We start from the raw sequence: 20,021 nt of genomic DNA, 5'->3' as shown, positions 1-20,021 counted from the left end.
GTGTGAACATGGTTTCTAGTTTTTTTGTTGTTGTTGTTCTGCTCTGCTCTCGTTTTTATTTCTTCCTTCTCTCTCTCCCTTCTGCCTTTTGCACCAGTTTCCCAAAATTTGTGTGATCTTCCTCTGTCCTGCAGCCTTGCCTCTAATCTCTTTCTTTTCTTCTATTTCTCCATTTCCTCCCTAATCCCTTTTACATTTTCTCCCCTAAGGGTAAAATTGCCATATTGAGGGCTTATTTACTGTATGCAATTTTCTAGTTTATTTTAGATTTTGTTATATAACTGCAAATATAGTTTATACAGTTAAAGGTGGCAAATTAAAAGTTGCCTCAGTTTGGTTGTGTTTGATGCTATTGTTATTGCTGATTGTACCACTTTAGCTAATGTGACATAATTGTTCTAACAGTTGTTCTTCCTGCTATACCAAGACTGAGACTGCCTAAGTGTCACTAAAAATACTGTAGGCCAGGGCCAAAGAACAAGGGGCTAGGCCAAGTAGGCAGCAATTTCTCATCTCCAGTAAATTCAAGAGGTAGGATTGCAACAGCAAGCAGAAACACCAAAATGACACCCAGGATTTGGAGGCAGATTTATTTACATCAACAGGCACTGATGGCAGTCATTCCCAGAATAGGCCCCAATCTCCTGCGGTCTAGGGCTTTTATATGATGCACAAGCAGGAGGTACAAAGGTAAGACAGAACAGCCTGGCAGTTCTTCTGATTAGCTAACAAGGTTAGATCATCAATTACAAGGGTAGATTAATGATCATCGGTTCTTGAAGCTTGGTTCAGTGGTACAATCAGGCATCCTGTATGTTCGGTCATGCTGTTTTGGTTACAGGGGTCAAGAAAGTAATTACAAAGCCATGAAGCAGTTACACAGCGAGGCAGTTTCAAAGAACAATTTTTTAAAAAGAACAATTTCTCTTCTACAGTTTGTTCCTTTCAGGATATTGCAACAGACTCAAAACCCCAAAACTGGCTACACCTGGAAGACACCTCTGAGAAGTAGTCATTTCCTAAAGGTTCTAAATACTAGTAATAAAGCTACACACCATAGGCAATTTATAAGTATCAACCCAGGAATTAAACTAAAACAAAATACAAAATGAGAAGACACTTAAACAAGATGCAACTCCAGAAATCCAGTTCACCAAAGGCAAACGCAGGGGACAATGAGGTGGAACAATCTGAAAATCACCCACCTGGACTTTTTGAAGTATTAACCGCAGAAGTTACAAAGCAAATTAACAAGGCTCTAGAAAAAATCAAAAAAGAAATAATTTCTCATATAACGATAGAGATGGTGACCATAATGAAACACATGCTTAGTGACTCTAGAGCAAATACAGATAAAAAAATAGAGGAGCTTAGAAAAATGATGGAAACCATGATTGCCCAACACAGGAAAGAAATGTAATCCATAAAACAGATCCAAATGGATTTCCAGGAGATTAAACATTCTATTGAAAGTATACACGCAGAAAGAGCCATTGTGAGGACAGGACCACAGTTAGTGATCACAAAGAGAAAGGTTTCTTAAAAATAGCAATGGAGGGGCTGGGGATTTAGCTCAGCGGCAAAAGTGCCTGCCTGGCAAGCGCAAGGTCATGAGTTCAGTTCCCGGTACCGGAGAAAAAAAAAAAAAAAAAATAGCAATGGACTACAAGAAATCAATCCAACAGCTGCTAGATGATGCAAAAAGAATAACATAAGATTGATTGGAGTCAATGAAAAAGCAGGAGATAGCACAAATGACATAAAAAAAAAAAAAAACCTGTTCACAAACATCATGGCAGAAAACTTCTCAAACAGGAAAAAAGAATTTGAGATACAGTAAGTGAGGCATAAAAAACTCCAATTCGCCATGATCAAAAATATCTACAGCAAGCCATAAAATAGTCTAGACTCCAGAAATTCAACACAAGAATAGACTATTAAAAGCTGTTATAGAAAAGAAACAAATCACCTATAAAGGAATGTTCATCAGAATCATGGCTGACTTCTCAACACAAACCCTCAAGTCAAGGAGAGCTTAGAGTGAAGTATTTCAAAGCCTAAAAGAAAACAGCCTCCAACCCAGATTTATCTACCTCACAAAACTATCTCTCAAAATTGATGGAGAAATAAGATACATTCATGACAAAGAACACCAGAGAAAATTGATGAACACCAAACTAGCACTCCAAAAGGTAACAAGGTAAAAATGTAACAAGATAACAAGGACTACAGCTCCATGAACCCCAGCAGAAGGAATCCACCAGGCAAGGCAAACAATTAAACAGAGGGAGGTGGAAAACGGGGGAGAGCCAACAACAGGAAAATAACATGGCAAGGATGAATCAATACATATCTATTATAACCATCAACGTTAATGGTCTCAATTAACCAGTCAAAAGAAACAGATTGGCAGAATGGATCAACAAGCAATATCCAACAATGTGCTGAACACAGGAAACACATTTAATTCAAAAAGAAATTCATAGACTGAAAGTCCAAGGTTGGAATATAATACTCCAGGAACCTAGAAAAAAGCAAGGGTAGCTATTCTATTTGCAGGCAGAGTGGATATCAAGCCAAGACTGATTAAGAGACAAAAAGAAGGTCACTACTTCCTTATAAAGGGACTAGTCCTAGAGAAAGAGATAACAATCATAAATACATATGCAACAATACCAGCACACCAAACTATATAAAGTGATACTAATGGACATCAAAAATCAAATAAGCACAAATACAATTGTAATGGGGGACCTCAATACACCACTGTCACAAATAGACAGATGAACCAGACAAAAATTCAACAATGAAATATTAGAACTGAACCAAACTTTTTAACAAATGGGTTTAGTTGATATCTACAGAGTATTCCACCCCATAACATCAGAATACACATTCTTCTCAGCTGCACATGGGACATTCACCAAAATAGACCACATACTTGCTCATAGAACATGCTTAAGTAAATGCAAATTACTTAAAATGAAATTATCCCATGATATTATCAGACCATAGTGCAACAAAGTTGGAAATAAATGGTAAAAGAAACCACAAGAACTTCATAAACACATGAAAATTAAATAACGCCCTCCTGAACAACCAAGGGTCACAGATGAAATTAGAGAAGAAATTAGACAGTTTCTACAATCAAACAATAATGACAATACAACATACCAGAACTTATGTGACATAATGAAAGCAGTCCTATGAGGGAAATTTATACCAGTGAATAGCCATATAGGAAAACAGAGTGAGCTCAAATAAACAACCAAACATTGAACTTCAAGCTTCTAGAAAAAGAAGAGCAAATCAAGCCCGAAGCTTGTACAAGGGAGAAAATTATGAATATCAGAGCAAAAATTAATGTAATGGAGACTAAGAAAACAATACAAAGAATTAATGAATTATGAGTTAGTTTTTTGAAGGAGTAAATAAAATTGACAAGCCCTTAACCAATCTTATCAAAAAAGGAAGGAAAAGACTCAAATCCATCTAGTTAGAAATGAAAGGGTGAAATCATGACAGATCCTGCAGAAATCCAGATCTTCTATACCTACTTTGAGAACTTGTATTCTACTAAGATGGAAAATGCAGAAGAAATGGACAGATTCCTAGATTCATATGAATTATCAAAGCTGAATCAAGAAGATAATAAAATCTTTAAAAAACCAATATCAGTCAATGAAGTTGGAAATGTAATTAAGAAATTATAGCAAATTTTTTAAGGAAAGAAGCAAAACACCAGGTGAGAAATATTTTACCAATACAATGTCTTTATGGCAGACATGAAAGCTTTGAAAAATATGTTTCTTTGAATTAGGAAAAAATAGTGAAGCAATTGCCTCTATTAAAACCATAAGCAGAAATGTAAGAATTCAAGGAAAATATGTAGAAAGAATAGGAAGTGATGAAATGCAAGATGAAAGAACTCAGAAGACCAGTAGTAGAAAAATAAAACCATCACAGAAAAGAAAAAATCAGAAGAATGTTGTGAAAGAAAAGAGAAAAGAAATGAGAAAAAAGCAAGCAATATGAACGGAAACTGAGTAAAAAGAAAAGTTTAGAAACCATATACACCTGTTATAATTTATATCTAGATGTCTCCTCAAAGCTTCATATGCTCATAGGTGGGGGTTTTGGGAGGGGACTGGATCATGGTTGTATGATACTAGATTAGCTTGCTGATGGATTTAGAACTGGGCGTGATATGAGGGAAGTAAAGCCTGGAGGAAAGAGATGGGTCACTATGGTTGTGGCCTAGAAGGGTAATATAGATCCCTGCTCCTCCCTTAATCATTGCTGCTTCCTGCGGCCATGCCATGAGCTCTTTCTTCTCTCCCATGAGGTGCTATGCCACCCTCCTTGTTACCAGCTGACTATAAACTGAAACCTACAATCTATGAGCTAAAATAAACCTTTCCTCCTTTAACTTGTGGGTGCCAGGTATTTTTTCCCAACAACAAGGAAGTAACTAAGACATTAGAGAATAAATACAGGCAAAGGAGCTCTTTTAAAATTTATAATTGGTGTCCTCAAGGAAAAGATCCAAAATAATGGAACAAGCAAATGTTTAAACATGAAAATAACTCAGGTAATACGTTCCAATTAGCCCTTAAGAAAACCACTAAAAGATGAACTTTAAATAAGGAAATATATTGGTGAAACTACAGCAGAAGAACTACCTGAGAACATTGTATCATTAATTAATGATAGTGTTAATAGTGATAATCTTCTTTTTTTGGTCTTCCGGAATTTATTTATTATCCATCAAGCCCCCTATATCCTCAGTCTCTTCTTTGAACATTTCATTCACCTTCTCTAGTAAAATGGCTCTCCCCTGAGGATACTGCTTCACCTGCAGCCATCAGTACCAGCGAGAGGTGGCTGGTTTTTTCTTCCTCAGTATCCATATATCTGGGCCTGTATACCCAGTCCTTATTTACTGTATACCCAGACTTTTCTCACTCCTCACCCTAAAATTCCCCAGCTTTAAATCTCACATTACCAGATTAAGCCTTGCTGTTATCTATTAATACCGGGGCCAATCTTTCTGATTTCTCAGTATTAGCTCTGGTCTCTCTTTAGTCTTAATTCTTGGTCATTTTTATAAATCGTAGGGAGACCTTTCAACACTATAGTCTCTCAGTTTTTTTGTTTGTTTGTTTTTTGTTTTGTTTTGGTTTTTTTTGGTTTTTCTCCAGTACCAGGAACCGAACTCACGACCTTGCGCTTGCCAGGCAGGCACTTTTGCCGCTGAGCTAAATCCCCAGCCCCTAGTCTCTCAGTTTTTAATCTCTTCTTCACTCAAATAACCTGGTCCTCAGCTGTGCCTTGGTCATACCCATTTGGGTTCTAGCCAGTCAGACTCTCACTAACTTCATTCTTAGCTTTATCATTCTATTTTCTGAAAACTCATTTCCTATATTTCCAAATCAGTTCAGCTTATGTCACAACAATCCTTTGAGCCCTGTTATTAATTACAGCACTGTTCTCCTCAGAAGACTATTGGAAACAAATAAATGTAATCTTTAAAGGCCTGGTTTTAGAAATTATTTAAGGAGAGGAGCAGTTACCGGAACTATGAAACAGAGGGTTGACTGCAGAGGGCTTCCTGACAGGAGGTGTCATCTTCCAACAGGGGACTCAGCGAAGGAGGAATCAGAAATAAATACCCAACCCCACTCTCTTCTGTTTTCTGCCAGTAACTACAAAATTGAATAATAATTGTATAATTCCCTTTTTTTTTTTTTTTTTTTTTTTTTTAGTTTTTTTGGTTTTTCTCCGGTACCAGGAACCGAACTCACGACCTTGCGCTTGCCAGGCAAGCGCTTTTGCCGCTGAGCTAAATCCCCAGCCCCCTATAATTCCCTTTTTAAAGCCACCTTGAGAAGCTATTGGTATTAAATGGCCTCTATTATTAGTCAGGGTACAAGATCATAACACTGGAACCATCTGAGAAATTTGTGTCACCCCTGCCTAAAGAAACAGCTCCAACCTGGGGTCTCTGGATCCTTGAAGGTTCTCAAAGGTGGTGATAGGGCCCACTGAACTATTTTCAATATTTTAGAAAACATATGAGCCAGAAATTGCACATGTGCCCTCAATATGACTGCTATATAAGCAAACTGACACATTGCATTCTCTAGCTTTGAGTTGGTATGGTATGAACTTGTGCTGATCAGAAGTATGGTATTTGTTTTTATCCAACTTTGGTTAATGAAGGTGCAGCGTTTTAAACATCAAACAGCCCTGAACATATATTCCAAGATTTCAAGAATAGGGAGGTCCTAGGCCTACCTCGATTTTAGATAGTCCCTGACTCTAGCAGGTACAATTTACAATTCGTAAAATTGTTTTACCACTAAAAATCACAAAATATATCCCAATGTTAGAATATCATAACTAAAAGATTAATGTTGTAATTTGCTTGCCTGGTATATTGACTAAGTCTCAGTGGTCAGATCTGATTTTTTTTTTTTATGATACAGGAAGCTTTCTTTGGTTTACTCAACACTAGTGGGGCTAGCTTACATTACTAGTTTTGTCTTTTCTGTTTTTTCTGGACATTTTTAAATGGTCGCAAGCACTATTTGATTTTTAACTGTGTTACTAAACTTCTCTGAAGGAAAAAACAAAAGTGCACTAGGATAAAGAATATTTTATATTTGTAATACAATTATTCTCTGAGGTGAGTTGACTTTTAAAATAAAGTAAGGGGATTTCTTAAAGTCAGGAAAACTTGCAAATTTCTGAAATCTCTTAGTTAACTGAGGGTAAATGGGCAAGGGTAGCAGAATGAATCTCAGAGGTTTAGCAGGGCGTTGGAGACTGAGTGGAAATTGGTGCCTAGGAACTAAGAAAAGCAGATGGAATTCCTATCGCTCCCCAGGAGTGGTCATTAAGTTCAAAACTGTCAAGGTGTCAAGGCACTAATGAGAAGAAAACGCAAGATGAAAGTATTTTCTCCAAAATGTACCTGAAACCTGAGGCTTTTAATGTAGAAAACATGTAAAATTTCTCATATAGAGGTGTTTTTCTTATCAATGAACACTTTGTCAGGGAAAGTAGTGTCACTTGTCTCACCTCTTGACACTACCCACGCTACTGTGGAGCAGGGAAACTGGCTTCTGAGTGGCTGGCAGGGGAGTTAACTTTTGGTGAAACAACCAATGAGAAATGAAAGGCAGTAGGGATGCAAGGAGAAAGCCCCCTTCCTTCCGTGCCTAGGTGGACTCCTCCCAAGTAGGGCTACTTTGTGCAGCTTTGCCTGAGCAGTCCTGAATGCAAGTCAACACATCTGCCAAACAACATCTGCTGTGGCTTTGCCAGCCTCATTGTGAAACAGCCAGAGTGGTTTACACAGCACATCACATTGCTTTGCATTTTTCTTGCCTCACATCCATTTTTGTAATTTACCCCCATCAGCCTCACTTGTACTTCCTGCATAAAGTAGCACACAGTAATCTTTGCCTGTGGTTCTCCAGCCTAGAGGGCCCAGGCCAAGACCAAAAGATATTGAGGCTTTCTGGAAAGTGTTGATGAATGTGTGCATACATGCATACACCTGAGCCCTTATTTGTCAATACATAAAAACACGAAGATACCAAAAAAAAGTAAGGATACCCAACCAATCTTAACAATGGTCTGCCTCTGCTGCTTACATTTTTTAATGAACACACTTTGCATTTGTGTATTTAACTAAACAATAACATTATTATAAAGTCATGCCATATAATAAACCTAGTATGTTTCCCTGCTTTACTCCTTCGCAGGCTTTAGTGTATTATTAAATCATTGTATTTCTCAGGCAAAATTAACCTATAATATTCCAAAGTTTTTATCTGGATGTGACAGTTGATTAAGTACCCCACTCACACACTTATACATAGGCACACACACTTCTTGCTGGTAGACCCCAGTTTTGTTTGTATTCACCCCTTTAATTATCCCCCTTTTTTCTTTTTGAAATGTGAAAGATAAACCAACAGATGTCCAGAGAAGCCGAACTAGAACCATAATTTCATCACATCAGTGATTAGGCAACCGTAGGTACACCTTTGGAAGATAATAAATATGCTTACACTTTAAATCAGGTATTCCATTAACTACTCTCATAAGAATCTTGGCAATACATACTCATATACATAATATATACATACATGCATATTACATATATCTGGTATCACCTATCTCACCAGAAACTAAGAGGTAATATTTGTCTTACCTCCACACACTCATCTCTAACATCTGGATATAGGCAGAACTCAACCAGCATTTCTTCAGTTGAACTGGAGTCTATTCATTTGTTAAGTGGTTAAGTAATAACATAAGAGGTACGGCACACAAAATACAATCTAATCGCTTATCCAAAAAGCTTAAGGTGACTGGTGAAGTTAATATAATTAATCTCCAAACTATATTATCTAAATCATTATCATGTTACAGTGCTCAAAGGATAGCAACAAACTTTGGTGAGAATTGAAAGACTCTTCCATCATTTTATTTGGGGGTATAATCAACTAACGCAACTTTAAAAGTCATTCTATTCTTGGAAAGGTAATCCTAGTGCTTGAAGACTACCAACAAGATATTAAAACTTGTCAACAGAACTTGACAAGTCACCAGTAAAGAACTGAGGTGAGTGGTGCAAGTAACAATTGCCCCAAGTTCAAGCCACCATTGTGTGGCCCAAATCAAGTCCCTGTATCCTAAATTTGGTCTAATTCTCTTCTTAAATAGCTCCAGAACTGCAGTAGCAAAACTTAGCCAACTTTAAATTATAGACATGAATGAGGACAAGAGATGATACTGGCAAATGATACATATTTATGTAATATTTATCTGGTACTATGTGCCAGGAAGTGTTCTAAGTGCTGGGCATTCAGCAGTGAAGTAAAGGGCCAAAAATCTTTACCCACATGGAGTTTATTTTCCAAAATTGAGGGGAAGTGGATTGGGTGATGTTATGGTTGATACACTGAGTCAATTTGAGTCTAGAAGCTTACCTAAGTAACTCAGCAGCTCTACATCCTGAAATGGGGTGAAAAGGACATACCCTACTGTTCTAGGATGTAGCTCTGTGTCAACTTGAGAAGTTTAAAGGTCAACTAAGTGATTGAGGCCAGGCTCCTTACTCTGTAAATATCCTCAGCTTGCAGAAGAGGAGAGCAAGGAGACTGTGTGGGCGTGGGCGGATGGCCGATATACAATATAAAGGAGGAAAAGAGACTTGTTTCTCCCTTTTGCTCTTGCTGCTCTTGCTGTCTTCTGCTGCCTTGAACTGTTGAGCCTGTGCCCTGCCACCCTGCCTTGGAGCCAGCTAATTATGGACTGTGAGCTAAATAAACCTTTCCTTCCTTAATTTGGGGTGTCAGGTATTTTGTTCCAGCAACAAGAGAAAAGTAACTAAGACAGATAAGTCATGCAAATACCAGAAATTCATTTTAGCCCTAAATTTCCTAGCAAAGCCAGCTCTGAAAAATATTATCAAACCAAGAGTTCTATCATTTCATACCCAGTCAGACTCTAGCCTGCTCTGCACCATGTTCAGCAGGATCCTCTCACCCCCTCCCCAAATGACTTACTCTGTACTCTGTGTGATCGACTGAATTTCAGGCTCTTGGGGTGGTGCTCACTAATATGTTTTGTTCTAAAAAGCTCTCTGTGGTTCCAGTGACCAGCCAGCCGGCTTCAGTTCTCTCCTCTCTGTAACCCGCCATCAGCGTTTAGCCAGTGTGTATCATCTTCCCCAGATCTTGCTCACTGCATGCCAAGGTGATACTGTTTAAAAATTGGATGCAGTAACTTTATTCCAATAACTTCATAATACTAACAGTGTGATATTTGCAGAGTGCTTTTCATTTACAGAGCATTTTCACAGATCATAACCATTTTATTCATACTATAAGCCCATGAGATAGGCAGAATAAGTTTTATTTCTCTCTTTTTATTACTGAAGACACTAAATGTTAAATGTCCTATAAGGAAGAGCAGTGCCAGCCTGAGAATCCTTCTAACTCCTTGAGAGTGTCATCTTCCCTGCACTTTGCCTTTCTCTCCAGACAGAATTTTAATTATTTTGAGAATATTTAATTATAGTAACTCTAATGGTGGAAATGCTGGGCTCCAAACTTTGTACTTGTGGAAAACATAGCCGAGGGTAAGCATGTCCTGGGCACCTTAAATCAACTAGATAAATTTTCTTTTCCACCTTCAGGTAGAGTCAATGCTGCTGGAATCACTATCAGGTAATAGATATGTGACTGATTAGACCAAGGAATACAACCCAAGGGCCTGAGTTCATTGGCAGCTGGGTTACTTTCTGTACGTTTCAGTGAAGCAGCCACCTCCTTCTTTCTACACACTGACTGCTAGAAGCCAACTGCCACCACCCTACCCCACTCCAGTCACACCTCCACTCAGCAGTCAGGATCCTGATCCTACCTTTCACCCTTCCCACCCCCATCTCCGTATCTGATACTGCGCAAGTGACATACAACTTACTGTCTGACCAGAACAATTCTGAGAGGAGCGGGCACATTTATTCAGTATATCAGGACAAGTGTTAATCAAGATAGTCCTGAGTAAAACATGACTCTATTTATTACCACCAAATTTTATTCTTTAAAAAAAAAAAAAAAAACTTGATTGAATTATACCTTGTTTTCTTTTCTTGGTGTGTTCCTGATAAAGATTCCAGCACATGATAGTGTATCTTACTTTTAACAATACAAACAAAAGAAGCCTTAAAAAACTGTATGTTATGTAAATGAAATTTCAAATGCATGGGAAAGCTGGCTAATTAAGGAACAGCATAAATTAAGGAAATGCTTAAAAAAACCTTTCGAAAAATGTCTTCCGGACTGGAGATATAGCTCAGTGGCACAAGCGCCTGCCTGGCAAGCGCCTGCCTGGCAAGCGCAAGGTCCCAAGTTCGATTCCCAGTACAAAAAAAAAAAAAAAAAGAAAAGAAAAGAAAAAGAAAAATGTCTTCCTAGCTCTTATGTAAGGTTGTCAGTTGAAATTTCTTGCTTTGCTTCAATAATATATGGCAATATGTATTGGCCAGCGCTCCACATAGTAGAGTCATTCCCACAGAAACCCTGCGGAGCAGTATAACAGGGTGCACACCCAAGCAGAAGCTGCCTTATTAAGGCATCCTCAAAATGCCCAGACTAGCAACAAAATCTCTATTCATATCGTTTGCTTTGTTTTTTAACACTGTAAAATAACATTTGCTTACTTTGTAAAATATAAAAAAAGGAAAAAGCAGGAAAACAATCACCACTATCACAACCTCCCCAATAACCATCATCAGCATTCTAGTATATTTATATACTATTTATTCCAAATTGTTGTACTTGTACAACTATTTTATACTTAGCTGTGATGACACTGTACATAAAGTGCATCCTGCTTTGTATTTACATGTATTTCCCTCTGCCATTAGAAACTACTTATCAGCATAATTTTAAATAACTGATCATTTTAAATAATCATTTGTGGGAAACACTTTGTTTCCTTATATTCCTAGTTGGTAGAGAAAATTTAGAGTGTTTCTAACTTACCATTATTGTGAATAATGTCACAATGAACAGTTTATACTAAAAGCTTTTTCAGTAGTTAATGTTTCTTGAATCTAGATTTCAGAAAATTCTCTTAAAATATGTGAACGTATTTAAGGTACTTGTTGTATATTAAAAGTGGTCTTCCAACAGGCTTTTAATCCAGTTTCTATAACATCAACAATGACTATATCCCTTACCTGAACTATTTTCATATAAGAAATATATGGTTTTTGTTTTGCATTTCTTAATTTCTGAAAAGACTTTGCTCTTCTCTATGCACTGGCATTCCACAAATAGTACTTCTGTGCATATCATTTGTTCCTATCTTTCCTATATACAAGAATTTTTCCTAAAATATTGTGCCTATCTTTCCTATATACAGTTTGTTCCTATATACAGTTTGTTCTATATATACAGTTTGTTCTTATATACAGTTTGTTCCTATATACAATTTGTTCCTATATATGGGAATTTTTACTAAAAGTACAAATTATAAATATCTGTAAGATACTTTAGAGTTCTTTATGTTTAAACTTAATTTAAAATTAAGAATTATATGAGTTATGGAATAAGAATGATACACAATTTTCTATAGTGAGAACTTCAAGCATGAGTATATAAGCAATGAAGTAGTGGTATTCAGTGAGATCCTTAATTTCCATCCTCTTGGGGAGCTGTCAAGACTTTAAGCCTTGGAGGCAGCTAAGATAGGTGTCTCAGTCATAGACAGTGTGCATCATAGTCTGTACTCGTGGTCTGAGTTTCCTCCTTGCCCTCCTCTGTGCTTTGAAGTTTGATTATTTCATGCCTTGGTGTTGTAGAACTTGAACAGACATTATCACCATTTTTGCACACAAGACAACAGAGTTTCAGTGAAACATAGGCTTGTTCAAGATCACAGAGGTAGTAAAAGAGCTGAACCATTTCTGATTCAAAAACCTTATGTTTTTTCCATTAGTGTGTTTTTACCTGAAGGCAGAGATTTAAATCATTCAAGAAAAGAAGGAAGGGGCTGGGGATTTAGCTCAGCAGCAAAAGCTCCTGCCTGGCAAGCACAAGGTCGTGAGTTCGGTTCCCGGTACCGGAGAAAAACCATTACACGTAAGTTCATGTAAGCGCTCCAGATAAATGAATATATATTCTCTGAAACCAAAAAAAAAAAAAAAAAAAAGAAAAGAAGGAAGTAAGGACTCAAAAAGCTATTTAAAATAGCAGCCATTAGGATTAGAGATGGCTTAGCCAAACCACACTGAGCTCCAATAACATAAAAGCATTCATTTCATATTCTCTGGATTTTACTTTTCAATGTTTATAAAAATTCTTATGAATCCAAAACCTGGTTCTTTTAAGTACTCTTTTCCCTGAGAGGCAATTTAACACAGTGGATAAGAGGGGTGGCTCAGAAATCCACCTGCTTGAATTTTAATCCCAGTTTTGCCATTTGCTCCCTGTGTAACCTAGGAACAAGACTCAGTTCTGTGCCTGTTTCCTCATCTGTAAAGAGAAGATGATAACCACAGTGGTTAGCACATAGAGTTGGAAGGAGGAATAAATGAGTTAATGATACATGTAAACCACTTGAAATAGTGACTGGCGCAAGGAAACTACTCAAATACTGTTATTTGTTGCTGCCATTATACATATTAATTCATTTAACCTCATGACAACTCTATGACTCTGTATCAACTCTACCATGATCCCCCTCTTACTGTTGAGAAAATGAAAGTTTTACTAATTTATAAAAACATAAGGAAGTAGTTAAACTTTTAAAAAAACAAGAAAGGATCTCTGATTACAGGTGTGAACCAGATTTAAAAAACAATACATCAATGAAATATAAAAGTTAAAGGATATAAGTTATATTTTACATCAAGAACAATTAAGGAACACTAGACACTAACAGATATATGCACATATGAAATTTTTAAATGGCTTTCTTTATATCATGAAGATATCTTAGAAAAAGACTCTCTCTAACCCAAAGGAATAACAAGAATGCTGACAGATATAATTTAAAAGCCACTTAGCCTTGATCGGCTTGAAGGCTTGCTTTTAGATGCCTATGACTCAAATCTGTAAATAATTAATATGTGCATTAAATATATCTTGTGCACCAACATATACTTTCATTTTGAATGAAAAGTGCGCACACTTCAAACATTTTTCTTTTAAAAATCAATCTTGAGAACAACCATGCATCAAAAAGGAAGTCAATACAACTAAAATATTTGTGTAAGTAATGTCCTTAAGAAATAAGGCATTAGAGGAAACAGTTACACATATCTTCCTCTTTTCCCAGATGCAGGGGAAGACTTAACTGTGGAATGATCTCCTGCTAAGCCCTAAGCTCTAGGAACTTGGGCCAGGGAAACAGGTAGGCAGAGGCCGGGGATTATTGCAATGTAAAGACCTAGAAAAATTGTCCACTTAATGGCAGTCTGCCTGTAAGAACCTTAGAGAAAGAGACGATGGATAGTGAAGAAAGAGCAAAAATACAGATGTGGCGGGGAGTGAAAGGAATGGATATGGGTAGAGGACCAAAATGAGAGAGGAGTCAAAACAGATAGGTTCATTTATTTCAAAAAGAAATCAAGCTAGGTGTGGTGGCACATGCCTGTAATCCCAGCATTCAGGAGGCAGGAGGATTGCCATGAGTTCGAGGCCAGCATGGGCTACATAAGCGAGCTCAAGGCCAGCCTGCGCTACACAACAAAACTCTGTCTCAGAAAAACAAAAGAAAGGAAAAGAAATCAAGCTCCTAAGAGATTCGTGGGCTGTGGTACAAACATGTGAAATGGCTTATTTCTAAGAACACTAAACTATTGAGTACATCTGAATCAAAAAGAATAAAATATGGCACGCACACACACACCACAGACACAAAAATAAGCTTAAGCTTCTTAGTCTGTTGTTTTGTGATTACAATAAATTACACACACTACTGGACAGCAAGCAATTCCCTTATCTACATATGTAAATGTCACCTGTGGCTCACCTGCTTTTTATCTACTGGAGTGATTTAATTACTAAGACAGCTACATTTGCAAATCTGCAGAAGTTAATGTTACCCTCAAGCAGCCTAGCTATAAAGGCTGTATGTATTCCGAGTATTTTGTATACTCTTTAGCTTCCTAGATTCCCTTTGGTTATCTTAGAATAACTGAAAGTCAAGTTAGTTTTGAATCTCCTTATGAAGGAAGCACTGCACAGAAAGAGAAGATTCAGGCGGGTGGGGATAGAGAATAGCCTTGCAAAGGAAAGATTTGTTAGTCCACCCCAAAGAGAATGACTGCTGCTTCTTGATCTTTTTTCTGAATACACTGTGCCATTTCACAGCTTTGCATTAATGCTGCTCATTTTAGCAGAGTATAGTAGATTTTAGTCATCTCTTCTTGCCTAGCAGTGATTTGTTTGTTTGTCTGCTCTTCTGGACAGTGAATTCCTTGGAGGCAGAGAAGGAGAGTCAGGAGAGTCAGTCGTTCAGCTGTTCATTCCAATCTCTTGGCACCAGGCCCAACATATCAAATATATTTTTTTCATTTTCTTTTTTTGTTTGAATGTTTAATGAAACTTGCTACATAGTGAAACTTTATGACTTATGAAACTTTCTATCTGAACCATAACTTAAGCTAGAATACATTGTCTTCCACCTCAAATCCCTTAACTCCTAGAGAGTAAATGGAAATTTATGTCACCAAATGTTAACAATTCTTTTTGAGTGGTAGAATCTAGGATATTTTTGTCCTTCTCTTTTATATTTTCTCATTTGTTGTAACTTTTACAGAGAGCATGTTGTCATTTTAACAAAACAATAATAACATTTTCAAGAACTGCAGGAGTTATTTAGAGCAATGTACAGAAGGAGAACCATAATTGGTAACTAATAGTACTCTGAAAGTCCTTAAGCTTAAGGTTGGCATCATAGAGACTACTGCAGCTGTCCAAGTAGACAGCGGATTGGAAGGAATCATAAATAACACTGATCTAGTGAAGCAATATGTCCTAGTTTAAACGTGTGCAAAGGGAAATGACAACTGGCCTTGGAAGCTCCTGGTTTCATCTCATTGTGAACTGGTTTTTCTGTGAGGAAACAGAGCTCTGAATAAGAACAAAACGATGTGTATAGGAGGTGAGACAATTGCATACTACCACCCACGGTTTTACCAGTCTGCGTGGTATGTGGCACAACTAGTTCCTGGTAGAGCTCAAACATTCATCACCTCAGAATCCTCTTTCCTCATAAGTGGACAAAAACCCACTTTCAGTCCTGAATTTAAAACGTGAAATGTTCATTCATGAAATTCAAACCCTTCTCAGAAAGACTGTCTACATGTAAATGTTTGTGCCTATCAGTATTTCTTTACCGAAGTTGTCATGTGCCATCAAAGGAACCTGCCTCCAAAGCTATTCATTTCCAGAATGTTCCTCTATTTGACACCCCACAAGTTTCATACCCTCCATTATAGAAGGTGAGGGAGGGTCATGCTTTTTGTTGTCAAGTGGGAAAAAAACAATTATTAAAGGTAAAAAAACAGATTAATTACAGGAGAAAGTATATATAAGGAAGCCATGGGTCTGAAAACTCCTATGTACACTCACAGGTATGTGCACCCCAATTTGAAAAACATTCCCTTAGTCTCCCCTCTCCCAATATCCACCCCTTCCCTTCACTCATACCTGTGAAACTGAAGCCTACCCCAAATGACCTACCCCAAACTACAGTCTAAGTCTTCAAATTGCCAACCAGTGAGTTATCAGCTCTACTAAACTGCTTTTCATTGTGACCTTGGATAAATATTTTAATCTCATTGAGGTTTATTTTTCCTACTTGCAAAACGGAAGGAGTGGAAGAAGATAATCTCTGTGCTGGATTCCTTTCCTTTATTCCTCCAGACCCACTTTCCAGCCTTCTCCACTCTGCACTGGGCCCCACCAGGTGGGTATGTTTCAGATGCATCACTGGGCTTTCTTACCTCTGGCTTCTGGTTGGGTGCAGTCAATGGGAGCCTCTGGCAGGAACTTGAAAGGCGGAAAGTGAGTCAGAGTGGCCCGTCTATTAACTAGCTCTCCTGTGTCTAGTTGTGTCGTACCCATATCTGGCATCTTCTTCATTTAGCTGACCTCTCTGGGTTCCAGTGACTTATCCCTTCCCTCTCTCACACAGAGGGTGACAATTCCACCACACTGGAACCTCCCATCTGCCTCTTTGTGCTATTATTTACCAGTTGAGTGAAATCTTTTTTCTAGGAAAGGAGAAGAACCAGAGACAGCTCACCATCCTCACCTTCCTTAATCCTTTAAAAAATGTTTTTGAAAAGAACAATTTGGGAAGAATTGGAGGTGAAGCACATTTTGGGGAAAAGTTAAATTTGGGGTATGTTGCATTTGAGATGTGGAACTGGGTGAAAGATATGGGGTGGAAGTATAAATTAGAAGTGGGGTGAAATCAGATTTTTATTGCATATGATTAAATATGAAAATATGGATGTTATTTTTAAAATATAAAACTATATGAAACAAACCTGAAGTTTCTCCTTCCCTCTCTTACCCCAAACCCTGTACTGTCCCCCAGCAGTACCACTGTTCAGGTGCTATTATATGTTACAAACCTGAAAAGACATCTGAAGAATATTCGGTCCACCAGATTAGAGAACCAGGATCAACAAGTCTTTTTCATTGCCAAATACATTTCACTACATAAAAAGGTATAAAATCATCCACATATGTATGCATAAATTTTTCCTATGTACCTATAGCTTCCCTCTACCTTTGGAGTAATATTATTTCTACCACCTTCTACCGCTGTTGTTTAAGTAACAGAATTTCACAGTGGCTTGGAATAAACAGGATTTTTGTATGATTTTCATGAAATTGGACAGATTTATAATCAGTTCTATATTGTAATTTTTTCTTTAGTGATCTGGAATGTATTTGTGCTGAGTGGTACACTCCATTTAAGAAATGTCATTGATTATAAAGTCCAGGATACAGTTTCAGTACACTTTCAGACTACAGTAATAATTCTGTAAGACTCGAAGCTTTTATCTCTAAAATTGAACAAAGTTTTCATAGCTCTCATTAGGAAAGGATAACTTTCATAATTTGAACTAATGCATTTCTGTTTTGTTGAGTTGGGAATTTCTCTATGCAAGGAAAGTAATGATGACTCCTCAAATACCTAGTTTCTTATGGGTTTAGAGCTGCAGCTATAATAAGACTCAGTTTCTCTAGTCCTAACCATTTACCATTTCTCCCCTAAAATCAAAAAGAGAAAATAGTAGAAGAGGTTTCCCTTTTGGTTTGATTTTGGCAGATTCTACATCCAAAGACATATTGTAGTAGAAATTTTGGAAGATAGGTACAGCATCTCAAAAAAAAAAAAAAAGAAAGAAAGAAAGAAAGAGAGAGAAGAAAAGAAAAAAGAAAGAAAAGAAACCTCTATACACATGAGTTATCCTAGTCAGCTGTTCTTGTATGACTGGCAGTCAGTAAGTAGGAAAAGCACCCACAAGCATCACATGAGTTCTCAAGCGGTTTACCATCTAACTGAGCCAGGAAAAATTTACAATAAGAAAAAGATCAATCTGAATAGTTCTGAAATCAACTGAACCAAGGAATTCTGCTGTGGAAGCCAATAAAATTAATTAATGGCTCTTCTCTGCGTTTTACTCTATAAATCCTCACCCTTTGGCACTGACTTTCTTTTTTTCTAGAGAGATCCAGCACATACTCACAAAATGAGTATATGCCAAGGGCAAATGCTAGCAGAAAATCTGAGCATCAGCTAATCATATTTAATTCAACTACTCGTTTTTTTGTGGGAACATGAACTTTTATCTGTGCTTTTACTCTGCATTCATTTTTGCCTCAGACATATTCCTATTTGCAGGATCAAATAAAACATCAAAGTTTCATGGCTCCCCATGTCACGAGTGCTGGCAAATCTTGACTGTAGATTTGAGTGGATTAAGACCCTCCTGGAGAAGTGCTTGCGTTGTGAGGGCACTAATCTCATCCACAGGTGAGCCCACTGATGAGCTCACAGCTGGACAGGCTACTGGGAGTTAGAGGGGTTGGAGGAAGTGACATGGGGCATGACCACCTTTGGTCCCTGGCCCCTTCCCTGGCTCTTCTGCTCTCTGCTTTCTGGATGTCATGATTTGAGCAGCTTTTTTCCACCATACCATTCCAGCACGATGTGTCCACCTTGGTGCCAGCCAACCATGGGGTGAAACCTCTGAAACTACAAGCTAAAATAAATCTCTCCTCCTTTAAATGGCAAATGTCAAGTATTTTGTCCCAGCGAAGAACCCGACCAATATATATTTCTCAAATTTGAAACAAATTTGAGAATCATGTTCTGCAGTATTTGTTATCTGAGCAAACAAGCTGCTCAAAGGACAGTGTCCACGTATGACTTCTCTTCCCTTCTCCAGCCCTGCCCCCAGCTGCTTCTCCCTCTGGTGGAGGTTTTCCTCAGGTTCCCCATCACCATCCTCCCTCTGCATTCTACTTACCACCATTCTAATTCATGCCCAAACGACCATAAAAGAACCTCCAAGTGGACCCCCTTGCTATAGTCCCTGCCCATTCTAATCTAACACACATTCTTTGCAAACACATTTTTCTGAAACACAAATTTTTTTCCATTCAAAAATACTTATTAAGTCCTTGTTCCCTATTTAATAATGTCTAAATGTCAAGTTCAGAATCAACTCCTCCAAAATATTGCCATTTCTGGTCTTTGGTTAATATTAAAACACAGAGTTGTTCTTATATATAACTATTGTAATAGTTAGAGTCTGGGACACAATATCAGGTACCTACAATTTAATGGAGGAAAGATTTAACTTGTGTGATGGTTTCAGGGGATTCAGTCCATGATCGCTTGATTCCAAGATAGAATGGCAGAAGGACATGGCAGAGCAAAACTGCTTAGCTCATGGTGGCTGGGAAGTACTGCTGGGGAAGAGCACCAGAGAAGAAGTGTCAAAGGACCACATCTAGACCCCACTGTCGCTCCTCCATGATCCACCCAGACATACCCAGAAGTGTGTTTATTAATTCTCTCAGCATCTCCCAAACCAATCAAATTGACACAGTTAAACTTAGCCACCACAGCCATATTTAACCAAGCACTCAAAAGAAATTTGGCAAGAAATTTATCAAAACAATGAAGTAAATAAATCTGTGTAAAATTAATCTAGAGCTTTAGGGGATGGTAGTGACTCTCTAAATTTGTTATTGTTTTCTATTACTTAAGGAGCAAAAGGTAATTTGGCAATCAGTGGGTGGTTTTGAGTATTCCTTTTACTTGGAAACAATCACTTCTCTTTTCTGAATAGTTCTATCATTGGAGGTTTACTGAAACTAAAGACAAATGTGCTTACCTGGACTGTTGAATATCAGGAACAAGACAAGGGTGTCCGCTGTCACCACTCCTGTTCAATATAG

At 37.7% G+C, this 20,021-nt stretch overlaps 1 protein-coding gene across 2 annotated transcripts in view; it reads left to right on the top strand.

Moving 5' to 3' along the window:
* Positions 1–20,021, top strand: part of Best3 (bestrophin 3) — a 73,599-nt gene that overhangs the window by 15,112 nt on the left and 38,466 nt on the right. For both annotated transcript variants that reach the window (XM_013517531.1, XM_013517529.1), the window contains exons 4-6: positions 13,867–13,941; positions 16,410–16,503; positions 17,140–17,272. The gene's annotated coding sequence lies outside the window, so the exon portion shown is untranslated. The remainder of the gene's footprint in view (positions 1–13,866; positions 13,942–16,409; positions 16,504–17,139; positions 17,273–20,021) is intronic.

This window comes from Chinchilla lanigera, unplaced genomic scaffold (assembly GCF_000276665.1).
Source record: "Chinchilla lanigera isolate Chin_1 unplaced genomic scaffold, ChiLan1.0 scaffold00004, whole genome shotgun sequence".
In the NCBI taxonomy this organism is placed as follows: domain Eukaryota; kingdom Metazoa; phylum Chordata; class Mammalia; order Rodentia; family Chinchillidae; genus Chinchilla; species Chinchilla lanigera.
This window is presented reverse-complemented; position numbering and strand designations above follow the sequence as displayed.